The sequence below is a fragment of the Mauremys mutica genome, chromosome 7, assembly GCF_020497125.1.
Source record: "Mauremys mutica isolate MM-2020 ecotype Southern chromosome 7, ASM2049712v1, whole genome shotgun sequence".
Lineage (NCBI taxonomy): Eukaryota > Metazoa > Chordata > Testudines > Geoemydidae > Mauremys > Mauremys mutica.
Genome location: NC_059078.1, coordinates 104,295,925 through 104,312,302, shown reverse-complemented (window position 1 = coordinate 104,312,302; position 16,378 = coordinate 104,295,925).

Here is a 16,378-nt window from a genome sequence, read left to right as displayed (position 1 = left end):
AAAGCTAAGGCCGGCATTGGGGGGTAGCAAACAGGGCAATTGCCTGGATAGCCTCATGCCACAGGAGCTCCTGCAAAGCTACATTGCTCAGGCTTTGGCTTCAGCCTGGGGTGGTGGGGCTCAAGGTGGCGCCCCAACAAGGCTTCGGCTTTCTACCCTGGGCCCCAGTGAGCCTAATACTGGCCCTGCTTGGCAGCCCCCCTGAAACCTGCTCGCGGCCCCACAGGGGGCCTCAGACCCCTGGTTGAGAACCAGTGTAGTAGATCATCTGAAGCTTCATTAATAATTTTATTTTCCTTCAGCAATGACTTGTATAAATACCAAAGGTATTTAGCCTCATAGAAATAAATGTTCCTAACCTTCATGTAGTTTTATATAAGGCAATATTTGTATTAATTCACATATGGTATCCTATATCCTTCTGGCGTGATGAGATGATATTGCCTACTGTATATTTCAGCATAAACCAGTTGTCACCATGACTGTCATATTTTGAGTATTGAAGGTATCATCAAGGCCACCTTATTTTGTCAACTGTGCCCAAAGATGGCAGGTCCCGTTTGCCTCTCCATATCAGTCATTTGAACCCTTTGCTTCATTTGTGATCCTTAGACTGCATTAGCTCATAACTGTAGTCCACCTTCCCTGTTGTACTGCAGAACATTGCTACAATGCCTTATTTCCAATCTTCAATATAACCTTCTCTTTGGTTTAATCTTGTATCTATTTGTACTTGTTGTTTTTTCCATGTGATATCTATCATATATCTGACTATGATCTGATCTGATTTTAGCTTCTTAGTGAATGGGGCCATACTTCTGTTGTTGTGTGACTAGCGTAAGCGCAATGTGCCTGACGTTTTTAAACAGACAGGCTGCTGGCTTGTCTTGATAGCTCTGCTCCTTAGAAGCTTCTAATTCTTTACATTTACTGTGATTTTTGTTTTTCTTTTCATGAAACATATTTCTGGTATTCTACAAATGAATCCTTGACTATTATCCTTTACTCGTTTAGTCCTCATGTTATAGCTTTGTTATGCACATACTGCACATTTTCAGATATCATCTCTAGTATATTCCTTTTAACTTGATGCCTTGTTATTTGAATTCATGGTATGTGAATATCTTTTATAGGCAGGAAGTGAAAAGTGTTGGTGAGACTAGCAAACTCCCTCCTTCAAACTGATCTTTTCAAACTCCTTGTCCAGTCTAACTTCTTATATTTGACAGTCTTCAGTAGCACTTGATTCACTGTATGCAGGTGATTCATATTTGAGAAACAACATATAAACTCTGGCTGCTTTCATAGTAAGTTTAAGTTCAAATGCTATGCTGGTGCAGTCTTTGTCATTCCTTCTGTACAGATCGTACATAATACTGACAATAGGCAAATGGGTCTGTAGTTCTGAGATGTTACAAGTTTCCTTGATGGGGAAGGTGGTGACATGAGATGCTACAAATATTTGAAGGATATAAATATAAAGGAAGAGGAGGAAATACACACAGAATATGTTGAGGAGTAAGATGAAAATCAGGAAAAACTCCCTTGACTATGAAGCAATATTATATTGGCAGTGAGAAAGGACTATGTGACCTACTTCATATTTTCCATTTCTAACTTCTGTGATTCTTATGAATTATTATTACTTTTGCTCTAGTCCAACAGACTCACTATGAATAAACTAATGACGTCTGTTCACTTTGATTCCTCATCTCCCAGTACAGTATTTAAGGTAACTTCCTTTGACCTCTTGCTTTGTCCCCTTTCATTCTTTTAATTGCTTATTAAACTACTACTTCTGTGACATTAGGAATATTTGTCACTAACTTACTGAGACATGCTGCTGCATTCAGTTCTATTAGTTATAATGTCTTGCTTATTTCATTTCCACTGTTATTTTTTTCTTTCTATGCTGCTTATGTGTCCTCTTAACAAACTCAGTGTCCTTGCTAAAATTATCATCTTTTTAGTCTATTTTGAGCATGTTTACAAACTCTTCATTTCTAACTTTGTAATTTCTTTTCAATCCTTTTCTTAACTTTGTCAGGCTTGTTTGTTTTTCAGGTATTTCAGATTTGTTTGGATTCATCTTAATATTTCAGCAGTATTTTTTTTAGATAGTTTTACGATTCTCCTGTGATCTTCATTCAGAGGTTGGAAAGAAGAATTGGTTTGGCAATTTTACTCAGTATTTTGTTTTGTTTTCTCTGCAAGACATTTTGGTTCATTCTAGAGAGCTTTTGACTCGGTATTATTCTGCATATTTGCTTTTACTGTTTATATTACTTCCCAAATTCATTCAGCTGAACTTACTGAATGCATTTCTCTGAAGAGACAGGAATCCAATTTGTGATGAAAAAGCATCTAAATGTAGAGCCATAAGGACTTCAGTGTATCTGCTTTCTTGATTCTTTTGGGAACAGAATCGGTTAATTGTGTCTGTTCTTCTAATTTATATAAACTCCAATATCATTTCTCCTTTTTTATATACACACTTGGATTTTAAACTCTCATATAGGAATGTTTCCTTCCCAGGTCCCATAGAAGATGCTGGTATCTTCTGTTAATACATTGAACTATATCCAGATCTCTTCAGAAAGAGCATTCATTCTTCCTTTCCTAGTTCAGCTGCCAGTGTATTTATGACATAGAGACACTAGGAAATGTAGTTAAGGTGAATTTATTTTGGTGATTAACAGCTTTATACTTTTTTACACTGTAAAATTAGACTGGATATCAGTTTTTCTGCCATTACCCAGACATCATGATGGTGTTTTTAACTTCATGGTTAAATGTGCTTCATTTCAACTAAATCACCTATTTCCATTCTGATTGTACAGATCCAAAATATGTTTACCTAGCTATTCACTTAAACATTGCTGTTTGGGCCAGACTCTGGTAGGAAGGGTGAAATAAAAACATTCAAATATCTGAATTAGTCTTTTTCCTTTGTGCACACTTCAGGGGAAAATGAGATAGCTGGTATATGAAGAAAAAGACTGATTTGGTCTATACTACTGGGTTATAAGATGTGCTGGAGAAGATGTGCTGGAGAAGTGGGCTGTGATTGCACAGCTAGAGAACCAGCTTCAGTATTTATCTCCATCTATCTGAACTCACTCATTTCCATGTGCCTGTGAAGAAGCAGAAAAATAATAAAAGGGGACATGCAGTAGTAGGATATATTCCTACCACTTGAAGTAGAATAATACACTGAAGAATTGAAGAGCTTTCTGAAAGTCTTTAGATGCCTTTTTCTCCAGAGCCTTTTGAGAAAAACTGAAGAAGTTTAAAATGTAAGAGCTTTTTTTTTTGTATGTTGACCCACTGCACCATTTCAAAGGCAGCAGACAGAATACTTTAGTTTCAAAGGCTCTGTCTACTTTCAAATATAAATATAGGTATTAAAAATACTGGTGCTTAAACAATGTGGTCCCAGACTATTGACTGGAGAAAAGTAAACTGGCTTTAAACAGAATTGCCCGTTCTTATTCCTAAGACGCCTTTATTTTTATTTTTTTAAAGTTTGCTTGTGACTGGACTCCCTTTTAAAATCTAAGGGCCAGATTGTCACCTGGTATCTTTTACCCACTTGATGCACATACTGAAATGACTAACGTTAATCTGTAGTAAGGTTAGTGTGCTACAAAAATGATTTTTCCATGGTATTGTATATTTTGTACTGAAAAATGACATTTAAAACAATTAGTTTGTGCTAAAAGCAAAACCAGTTGTGAAATGGCTTGGCATTTCATTAGTGATTTATTAGTAGTAAAGTCAGGCACGTTATTTTAAGAAATCTTTTAAGAAGGAAGCCTTTGTAAGAAGGGAGCCTTTGTATTTAACACACACAACCAAACTTTTGATGGCTTCAGGCTATTTGCATAAATGATCACAGGATCATATTTAATAGCTATGTAAGCTTCAATTCTGTAATTAGAGCTGAAATATGGATTACACTAACCATTGTACATTAATTTTAATTAGCTATTTTTTCTAAGTCACCAAGGCCCATATTTTGAAAAAATATTTTTGCATATGCCCAGCATTCAGAAAGCACACATTTAAGTTGTATTATAAACACTCTTAGATCTATCTACCTCCAAATACATGACTTACTCCCATGCACTGGGCATTGTGAATGTATGCAAGTCAGCTGTGGGCAGAGGCCACTTATGCTTTTGGAAACCGGGGCCTATTTTGCTCAATCTTTTTTTGTCAAAGGCAGTATGAGTTTTACAGAAAGTTAAAGGAGATGTAGTAAAATGGGGGCAATAAACTTATTGTGCTACTTTTCCAAATGAAGCAGTAATTGTTTTCCTTTAATGATACCTGCAGCCAAAAATATGCACATAATGTAAACAAGTGGAGACAAAGTCAGCTGAGGCATAGCTAATTTTACTGAAGCAGATAGTCCTTCTGGTAGCTTTTGAACTATGCAAATTTTCCTATGCTATTACAGAAGCAAATAACTCACACAAATGGGGATGTATTTTGTACAGATGATATATCACCCTTGCTGTTGCTCTGCTTTTTAAGATTATGGGTGTGACGCCTCTGGAAACATTGTGGGAGGTTTAGAGGAGCACCAGCTTCAACGAGTGCTCCCAAGATAGGCACAATGGGTGAAGTTTTGGTTTCACTGAAGTCTGCGGAGCCTGGATTTCATCCAATGTCTATAAGAAATCAAGGGGAATATACCTGCTGTTTTTTTCTTGTGGAGGGGTTCCTCATTTTTTTTAGGTGAGGCAGCTGTGAGGTAGGATTTCAACCTCTTCTTGCCTACTTTGAGGAGTTCAGGAAAGGTATTTGGCTACTTTGCATGTAATTATATATTAAACGTATTATACAGCAAGGATGTGAGACAAGGGAAGATATTTGTTAAAAGGAAAAAAAATGCATGGGAGGAAAGGATATGTAAGGGAAGAATGGAGTGGGGATAGAAAAGTGCATGGAGGGCACCTGTAGTGAGGTTGAAGTGAAGAGGTACTGAGGAGGAGGACAGGGGATTGTTGGACCTAATAGTCCATCACTGGAGGGGAAAAAAGTTCTGAATAAAACAGTCTGTAAACAACATCATCAGTGTTCAAAGGCCCTTGCCTAAATTGCTTTTACAATTGCTCTTGCTGATATTTTACTAACATTATCTGCAGTTCAATACCATACTTTATTTAACAAAAATACTAAAGCTAACTTCATCCCCTGGGTAACTTTATTGACCTTGATGGAATTACTCTACTTATGACCTTGCTTAATTTTAAAGTGTATTGATCAATTGTATCTAGCAAATGTATTGACTTCAATAAAAGACAATTGATTTACAATGAACTGTGACACTGAAGTTACGATTGTATACTTCTGTTCTGCCCTCTGTGTCGTATGTAAGGCAAGGTTGCTTCAAGTAAATAGGATAAAATTCAATAAGGACAAATGCAAAGTGCTCTACTTAGGAAGGAACAATCAGTTGCACACATACAAAATGGGAAATGACTGCCTAGGAAAGAGTACTGCAGAAAGGGATCTGGGGGTCATAGTGGATCACAAGCTAAATATGAGTCAACAGTGTACCACTGTTGCAAAAAAGGTGAACATCATTCTGTATTAACATCAACATCTATCAAGCTGTATTAGCAGGAGTGTAGTAAGCAAGACACAAGAAGTAATTCTTCTGCTCTACTCCATGTTGATTAGGCCTCAACTGGGATATTGTGTCCAGTTCTGGGTGCCACATTTCAGGAAAGATGTGGACAAATTAGAGAAAGTCCAGAGAAGAGCAACAAAAGGAATTAAAGGTCCATAAAACATGACCTATGAGGGAAGATTGAAAAAAATGGGTTTGTTTAGTCTGGAAAAGAGAAGACTGAAGGGGACATGATGCCAGTTTTCAAGTACATAAAAAGTTGCTACAAGGAGGAGGGAGAAAAATTGTTCTTTTTAACCTCTGAGGATAGGACAAGAAGCAATAGGCTTAAATTGCAACAATGTCCAACCTAAACTGCCCTTAGGAAAAACTTCCTAACTGTCAGGGTGCTTAAGCACTGTAATAAATCGCCTAGGGAAATTGGAGATTTTTAAGAGCAGTTAGACAAACACCTGTCAGGGATGATACTTAGTCCTGCCTTGAGTGCAGGAGACTGGATTAGAAGACCTCTCAAGGTCCCTTCTAATCTTATGATTCTATGAAAATATATCATCTTATCTGACTGCAATTAGTCCATATATTTTGACCTATACATACACACACACACACAGGTGCACGCGCACACACACACTCTCTTCGTCTAACAAGGATAGTGATATTAAAGCAGGATGCCAAGTTTTCATCAAGGGAGTTCCTTTCATTATCAATTTCCTCACAGCTTTTGTTTCACTAGGAGGAACTCCAGTGACATGAAAGATTTGAAGCCAAATACTGAACTGACAATGGGCAAGCCCACTGAAAACTGTGGATTTGTCCCCCAGTTCCTAAATTAATGTTTTCAATAAAATTTCTGCTTTCTAAGTTTAAAAAAAAAATCCTGTTTTTTTTTGGGGGGGTGGGGAATCTGACTCAGGGTTTTTGAATGCTTGGCATTGGCAATACTGCCAAGGAGTGCTTGATGCAGCTGCAGAAGTGGTGAGGTGGCTTTAATTCATTTTTGTACCTTCTTGGTACTGTAGCCACTTTGCAACTGGACTGGATCCTCAGTGCAAATTAGAGTAACCTGAAGGCTGCAATAATTAATGCCAGCTACTGCAGCCTCAAGAGGACGTTTTGAGAGGCAGCTGTCATCAAGATATAAATGAGCCTTGGTCATGTCTGATTATGCACTACGGGTTTTTCCTGTGCAGTCTGGGTCCTCTGGTTTTAGGGCTGAGAACAGCCCTAATATGTCATGGGATCAGATTTCTAGTATCTGCACATAACCCACATTATTATTGTCTTGGATTTGACTTCTCAAGACTTTCTTGCATGTATGTTTTACTTGCAGAGTTTATTCATTGGATTTGCATTTGAAAATCATAGACCCAACATTTTGACCCCTCTGGGTTCCCTGTGTTAATTCATATTCATTCATTCATTCTACAATTCTATCCATTTAAACGTAGGTGTATGTTTTTGACTTGGCTTTGTGTAATTTTAATTTAGAGATGCAGTATATGATTTAAGATTTGTTGTAGCTGGTTAAAGGTGAAATGTGCCCATTTTCATGCACATGCCATACGTTGCTATCCCCTTGGTTGAGAGCTGGTGTAAATATGGGCTAGGTGTACATTGAAGGAGGACAGGATTATTCTATGATGGGATTCCCAGGATTACAGATTTCATATTTCATTTGTGCCATATCTGACAAGAGGGTTTTCTCCTCCGTATAATGGACTTTGTAGCACACATAAGGGGAAAAGAGACTGTTTGATACTCATGTCAGCTTCTTTCTTCAGGACTTAAAATGTACCATAGCCAGAACATAGGACTGAATTAACATGAAAAGAAAAATCCTTTGAGAAATATTAAGGCATCAGGAAAGTGCTGTGAACCATGGGATGCTATTGGATCTCTTACGTAATACAGCCTACATGAAATAGCTTGACCTGTTAAATGCTTTGATGTCTTTCTAAAAGATATGTTGTAGCTCAGTCAGAAATTATGGGATTGGTGCAGAAACCACTTGGTGAAATCATCTTATGCACAGGCTCAGAAATGATTATCATAATGGTCCCTTCTGGCCTTAAAATCTAAGAATACATGAAAATCTCATATCTAACTTGATATATAAGTATGAAATATCATTAACGTTCAATTGGATTGGTGAGGGGATAAACACAGCTTGCTCAGTCTGATCTAAATGGACCAGATTTTCAAAGGTATTTATGTGCCTTGTAGGATTTCAAAAGCACCTAAGCAGTTGATTTTAATGGGATTTAAGCTCCTAACCGGCTAAGGTACTTTTGAGAATCCCACTAGATGAATCAATACTTTTGTAAATCTGGCCCCATATGACTCTGGCTGAAATAAGTTTCTTGGGGCAGAGACAGTCTTTTTTTTTCCCTTTTCTTTTTGTTCTGTGTTTGTCCAACACCTAGCACAATGGTGTCTTCCTGGGTTTTTTTGGTGCTATTATTATATAAATAATAATGAGGCTGTCTCCCATTGATCCCCTACAGTCATACAAATTATTTAATTTTTGTACTGCAATTGAGATTTAGAGAACGTCAGCATGGAAAAATAAACCATTAATATGGCCTAAATTGGTTCTACCAAGACAAGCCTAGAATTAGTGGCCACCGAGCTGTGAAGGATGGTCTAACATGACATTATTGTGCAGACCTTTTTTATTTTTAGCTTTATCTACAGTACTTCACCCTTTGTACTGTGTTAAGCCTTATGTGAGACAATATCAAAGAACGTAGGCAGATGCACACAAATGTTATATCTAGGATAACGTATCCAGGGCCGGTGCAAGGATGTTTCGCACCCTAGGCAAAACTTCCACCTTGTGCCCTCCCCCCCCCATGCCCCCGCCCTGAGGTCCCCCCCACGGCAGCTCCCCCCCTCCGCCCTGAGGCGCCCCCCCTTGCGGTAGCTCACCACCCCCCACTCTCCGTCCTGAGGCACCCCCCTGCCCCAGCTCACCCCTGCTCCGCGCAGAAGTACCCCGAGCACGCCGTGGCTGCTTCACTTCTCCTGCCTCTCAGGCTTGCGGCACCTAAGCTGATGGGCACCGCAAGCCTGAGAGGCGGGAGAAGTGAAGCAGCTCACCCCTGCCTTGCCTCCTCCCCAAGCACGCCGTGGCTGCTTCACTTCTCCCGCCTCCCAGGCTTGCGGCGCCAATCAGCTTAGGCACCACAAGCCTGGGAGGCGGGAGAAGTGAAGCGGCCACGGCGTGCTCGGGAAGGAGGCGGGGCAGGGGTGAGCTGGGGCAGGGAGTTCCCCTGCGTGCCGCCCCCCCCCCCCTTACTTACTGCAGGTGGCCCTCCCCATGCTTCCCTGCCCCAGCTCCCTCTGCCTAAATGCCTGCGGTGACCGGGGCGGCCGAAGATCCAGCCGCCGCAGTCGCTGTCGAAGAAAATGGCGCCCCCCCCCAAATGCTGGCGACCGCCTAGGTCGCCTAAATGGTTGCACTGGCCCTGAACGTATCCTCACTAGCAATCCATGGTGCCTGTGGTCCAAATTTGCAGTGAAATCTGAAAGAATGATGTCCTAAAGCAGCACATAAAACAATATTTAGCAGTTGCATATGCTTTTAATCTTCAAGGTGTCTTAGACATTAACTAGTTAATCAAACAAGGGTCAGCAACGGCCGTCATTGAAACAGAAATCACTAAAGGCCATGATGAAAATTACCTGAACCTAAATAAAAGTAAGCCTTCCACACAGCTATTTTTCATTTTCCAACAAGATATAATGTGAACAAGAACTATGGCAGGGGTAGGCAACCTATGGCACGCGTGCTGAAGGCGGCACACAAGCTGATTTTCAGTGGCATTCACACTGCCCGAGTCCTGGCCTCCAGTCTGGGGGACTCTGCATTTTAATTTATTTTTAAATGAAGCTTCTTAAACATTTTAGAAACCTTATTTACTTTACATACAACAAAAGTTTAGTGTTAGATCATAGACTTATAGAAAGAGACCTTCTAAAAACATTAAAATGTGTTACTGGCATGCAAAACCTTAAATTAGAGTGAATAAATGAAGACTCGGCACAGCACTTCTGAAAGGTTGCTGACCCCTGAACTATGGCTTCATGAACATTGTCTTGCATGCCCATCAGTATTTTTCTGACTTGAGGGTTGGGTCCTAATAATTGCCAGAGATTAGCATCCTTGCCATTTAGATTTTAAGCTCTTTATGGGAAGGACTGAAATTTTTAAAATTGTTATAAATGTTTAAAATTTATAATGATTAGTGGCTGTAAAGCTTCTGAGAGGTTGCCAGGCCTCCTCTATAGTTCAATAGTATGATCCCGTCAGTCTCTGTTACCTTTTGTTTAAACATACCTTTCTGGAAGAAATTAAAATTAGATTTATTCTGTGTGTGGATTCTAAGATTTAACAAGATTGTTTTAAGTGTCTTTTAAAAAAGACCACACAAAGAGATTGTACATCAGAAATTTGTACCCAACTATTGAATCTTCTCTTGTAGCTCCAAGTGAGACTATATCATATGAAATATCTATCTTCTGCATTGCCAGCCAGACTTTCACATGTGAAAAGGAACCAAAAAATGAATTCTGAAACATTTCCAGTCTTTCATATCTGAAATGATTTCAGATGTCTTTTAGCTACTAACAGCCTCTTGAGAGAAAAATTGAAAGGCTTTAGAAAAACAAGCCCAGAAGGACAAATTCCCTTTTCTAACAGATTTTTATTCCTTTAGTAAATGTCACTTTTTAATCATTGCAGTTGACTGAAACCATTAGGCTGAAAGAAATTCGATTCATAGGATTGACCTGCCAGGTAAAGTCCAAGTGACCAATGAATAATGTTTTTTTCACTGTGACCTTAATGGACTAAACTTTTTGTCTCCTCCAAGCTACATACATGTAAAAGAATGAGTACTATTTATTTGGAAAGGCTGTGTATGTTACTGCTTAGAATGATGGAAAGACCAAAGGTAATGACACAATGTAAGATGTGTTGATGGCAGATCATATTTTTCAGATGTAGTTGTTCCTTTCCCTCATCCTCTGCACACTGGACTAATCAATAACACCTCATGATGAACACTAGAGACAATTTTGACAAAGGGGAGATGAAATGGAATATGAAATGACACAACCTGATTCTTTTTTCCTTTTTTCTATAAACTCACTTTCAAATCTATGAAAATGGAAGAATGAATAGTAACTCTTCTAATTATTGTCAGTCTTTGGCTTCTTGAATTGGATTGGAACAACTCTATACGTGAACACAGAGCAACAGTGTAGGAATAAATTCTTAGAAAATTATAAAAAAGGAAAAAATTCACAAACTGAAAAAAGGCTGTTCATCGTGTAGACCCTGCTGGTGTATGTGTTCCAAAGAGCATTCTAATGTTAAAGTACATGAAGGAACCTTTTGTGCACACCAGCAGTGTCTACACAGACCAATTAATGTGCAACATTTTAGTGAACTGTAGACATCACACCCCCATAGTGTGCATTATTCTACTTTGTAGACAAGCCCTCAATCTTAATGCAAGAGAACAAGAAATTATAGAGGATGAGAAAATGCAATTTCTGAGAGACCATGAATAAACATTAAAGAGCGAGATCCTTGACATACTACTCCTGGCTGCTTTGCACTGCTCACGTGGTGCAAGGTAGCTTGAAAGCTCTCCTCACAGGGTAACTGGGGATTCACCCTGTGGTGGGGTGTGCACGACCACATTGTCGGACATCTGGATTTATAAGCTACAGTAGATCATCAGTAATGGCTATAATTGCTACTCAGCAAAGTACTTAAGCACACATGTAACTGTAAGTATGTGAGTATTCATTGATTTCCAGGGGATGCTTAAACTTAAGCATGGACTCAAATGCTTTCCTGAATCAGGGTCTTAACTAGCAAGATTATCAATGCAGTTTTGCTACTTATGGACTGTACTAGTGATCCTGACCATTTAAATGTTTCCAACTAGTCTCTAGCTAAAATGATTTGTCTTGCACTTGACCTTTAAAGAATGTTATTTTAGTAATGATGGCCATATGTATACGTGTATAAGAAGTAGTACAGCATGATGCAACCAAATGGAAGCTTTCACTGGAAATTTTCATGAGAAACCAAAAATTAAAATTAAAATTTAATTTCTTGTTATTCATTCACATAGTTAATTATGCAGTGTTTTTCTAGCAATAAATGTTTTAGTCTAGGGTAATTGTTAATTTATGAATATATTGTGAATTGATTTTAGAGCAGAGATATTTAAGCAATATAACCTTTCTCAGCATTTTCTCTTTAGCTGGCTTAAAATGAGAAATTCAGAGGATTTAGCTCTCGGTTCTGTTTCAAGATTTTACTTGGTCGAATGCCATATATAATTTCATTAAAATCTGAAATGATCTGAATAATTGCCTAACTGCAAACAAATGATTTTTATAACCTAGAATAGCTGGATTCAGGAAATTATAATGCAAAATTTTTGATCTGCAAGAATATTTTTAAAGGCTTTGCTTTGGGTTATGGCACTTGGTTAGCAAAGTCTAGATTTGAGAACTGGGTTTTTTCTTTTTAGGAAAGAAATTGAGAAGACAGCTTTCAAAAGATCACTGCACTATCTGAATCTACCCTTTTTTTTTTTTAAACAAATATCTGATTTCTAGGGATTTAGGTTCAAAATACGACTTTGGGTTAGTAGCAAAAACAATACAATACAGGCTTTCGTACTCACAGAGTTATATCCACCGGAAGTTAAAATTTGGATAACGCTTAATAGTTCAAGTTATGGTGCCTTCTCAAACACTTCCTCTTTCTTTCTTCTTGACCATGTGCTTTTAGTGTCTATGTAAGTGGAGGACATTTCCCTGTAGCTAGGTTGGTTTCCATGTCTAGAGTTACATGGCTGTACAACAGCATCTCAGACTTTGGCTATGTGTGCACTTAAACTGCTGCAGCAACACAACTGTGTTGCTGTAGTGCTTCAGTGTAACTACTCACTATAGGGTTAGAAGTTCTCCTATCACTGTAGTTAATTCACCTCCCTGAGAGGGGTTAGCTCGGTTGATGGAAGAAATCTTTCATCAGCCTAGTTCTGTCTACACTTGGGATTAGGTTGGCTTAACTATGTTGCTCAGGGATGTGGATTTTTCACATCCTGGAGTGACGTAGCTGGGTCAATTTAACTCTTTAATATAGACCTGGCTGTTGATGGTTTCTGTTATGTTGCAAAATGACGTCTTCTCTCAAAGGGAGAGGATGCATGGAGGAGAGGAGTGGGCAATTGGAAAGGAGATGGATGAAGACGAATAGGGAAAAGTGGAAGGTAACATTTTTTCAGAAGTGCCCAATTCCCACTTTTAGCTTTGGGACCTTCTGATGGGTTCTCCAGGGTGCAGCCTGGGACTGTGGGACTGCTGTGCCGCCCTTATCTTTCTCCAACTTGGGCTGTCTCTCACAATGCATTACTAGTGACAAGCAACAAGCCCCCCCACCCCAGGCACTGTTATCACTCAGCACAATGGCATGTGGAGCCCCACACCCAGCTAGATTGCATGAATGCTCCCAGAGCCACTCAAGAATCACACAGGGACAGGCACCAGCTCAAATCCTCCCAGCTCTGTACCTCAGGAATATACCGTCTTGCACTGCTCAAGATGGGCAGTTCAAATTTATTAATTGGTTCACCACTTCATCAATGGAAAGTGGATATAAACCAGCCTTTGCAATCCTGAGCAGTCTTGCCACACACGTCATACAAACTCACTGGTAAAACAAATTTATTGACTACAAAAGATAAATTTTAAGTGATAGGCAAAAAGTCAGAGTTAGTTACCAAAATAAAATAAAATATATAAGCACACAGTCTAAACTCTCAACCCTATTAGGCTGGGAAACATCTAGATTAAGCAGTTTTTCTCACCCCCACTGGTTATTGCAGTCCTTAATATACAGATTTCACCCTTGAAACCTGGGCGGGTTTCCTCTGTTGGAGTCTTTAGTCTTCTGTGAGTGTCTTTGTTGCTTGCAGCATAGGCAGGGGCAGGAGAAGGCGAAGCATGGGCCTGCTGTGTTCTGTTTTATACTCTCCATCCCATGTGCTTGTAGAACACAAGTCCAGACATGTCTCTTGGGCATTGCTGAATCACCAGGCAAGGTTGAGCAATTCTCCTGGTGTGGCCTCATGCATGAGTCATTGAATTGTATCTCCCTTGCAGATGAAGGGCTGTTGCTGGGTTGTTTGACACCCTACCTGGATGTTGGTTACTTTCCTTGCTGTTGCCTCCGGGGAGCTAATATCTAGCTGATTCCCCAATTTACAGCATGTTTTAACCGTACAACCATACGACACAATTCTCATGATTTCATATGCATTAATGACATACGTGTATGGACAGAGAAATGACTTTCAGCAGATCATAACCTTTCCTCTGATACCTTACAAGGCCTGCTTTACATGTAATATCACAATTTATATACAGATGAGGAATATGGGAGTTACCAGATGCTCCCCCAAGGTATAGCATGTCACAGACCTAAAGATGCAAATGGGCACCAAATGGATTTACAAAAATAATTAAGTGAATTAGGTTCTTGATTTCCAAGGGGAGGTAGGTACTTAACCAGCTTCTACTGGTCATTGGTGCTTTTTTGAATCCCACTAGCTGCCTGTTTGCATCTTTAGGTGCCTAAATACGTTTGTGAATATGGGCCCCTACATTCCATTGGTGTTCATTGGGACTTAGACATAGGTGCTTCTGAAAATTTTACCTGGAGATTTTTACCCATGTTAAAACATTAAAAATGTAAAATGTTCTAAATATAACAATTCAATTGCTTAAAATATTATGTGTACATGAGCTTTCCCCATCTATTTCCCTACTTCATCCACTACCATTTTGTCCCACCCAGGCTCTTTGCATCCCCCTCCACACACACATCACTTATAGACTGGATACTATTTGCTGGAAAAAAGACCCCCACGGTGGTGGGCCTCAAATCTGTTGGGGAAGGGATAAAAGGTGTAAAGCAGATGGGGCCATCGTGAATTATGTATTAGTTGGCAATGGCGAACTGGCTAAATCCCTTACCTGTTCATTTCTTTTAATATTTGTGGATTTTTAAACAAAGAATATTTGTAAAGGAAGGTGTAGTATTGTGGTTTTTGGGGTGTTACCTGGACTGTCTTGAAACACACTGTCAGCTTTAACTTTTTTTTTTTAAATGATTTATGTTTGGGAAATCTTGATTACTAGTTAAAATAGTCCAAGAGTTTCCTTTCGAATTTTCAGCTCTCTCCAGTTGAAAAAAATATTTGATAGATTTGATAAGATGGTTTGAGCTAGTGTAACAGGAAACCAACTTATTTTTAACTATGATGAGTACATGTTGGAGAGGTACCACACCCAAGGCAACCGTTCTTCATAGCTACTAGGTTAGTCTTCCATTATATCCTGTACAGGTAGAGATCTTATAATATCTAACAGAGATGTGACAATAGATGGTTCATTCAAGCAATGAGGTTGCTCAGACCTTCAAGGTCCTAAAGAAGTATTTCCTAAAATGAAGTCTCCTCATTAAGTCTTGAGATATGTATGCTTATCAAAAATCTTAGGGTGAAATTTACCCATGGCATAGATGGCCAGTGCACTTAATCCAAGCCAATTAGTCAAGGTATTTTGGAGGTGAATTTCCCTCATTAGTGAAATTGTAGGACAGGTTCTTAAATAATGAAGTCAGGAGCTTCTATTGTTAGGACACACGTCAAATCTGGAAATGATTGCAGCTGGATTTTATATAATAATGAGAGGCTTCAACTTTAGCTATTACCAATGCTGTAATAACTCAGAGCCTATGTCAATAAAGGCTGAAAATATTAAACTTGCAAAACAAAGAACAGCAATGGACTTACTGGGAAAGATCCTCAGCTGGTATAAATTATAATGGCTCCATTTCAGTCAAATGTGCTGTGGACAAAGGGGCTGATCTTTGACATCAGTGGAACTATGATAGTTTTTATCACCTGAGGATCTTCTCCATTCTCCATCCTTCTTCCATTATTCATGACCTGGAACAACTGTCTGACCAGTTCCTGTGTGAATAGATTTGGGACATTAAGAGTCCAAATGAGCTACTGTTTCAGAGCCAAATGGCAAGGACCAATTCTTAGAATGGTAATAATTCCAGGGAAAAGTGTGAACAATCCTGGATTGATTTCAGCTTCCTATTATGAGCTGCTTCCTCCCTTAGCATATACGTAATGTTATGGTACAAACTAAACAAATCCACCCAGCCCTAAACTCAAAGTGGAGTAACTGAATGTGTGGGATTGTTGTTCTACCATGTAAATGTGAACAGCATCTTTTGCCTTGAAGTTGCTGAACGTAGCAAAAATGTATAGGAATGAACACGAAGGGCAAATATTCATACTCTATACACCAAACAATTGACATGATCCTGATCTGTCATCTTTGACTTCCTGTTCAATTGCTTCCACTTGTTCCCAGCAAGGTTCAGTCCTGGGTCCCCAGACAGTTCATCCTAGGTCTGCCACATTTGCCATCTCATAAGGCCATGGACCATCTTTTTGACCTCTTTGTACAATGTCTTTCACAATGTGGGTCCAGTCCATGACTGTGGCTCTTAGGATAATACACAATACAAAAAATAAAGTAAAAAAAAATCTTTCTCTCCTTCCCATTAGAAGGCAGAGGATTCTTAGAATGATAAATCATCAAAAAGGTACATTAATCTTTTATTCT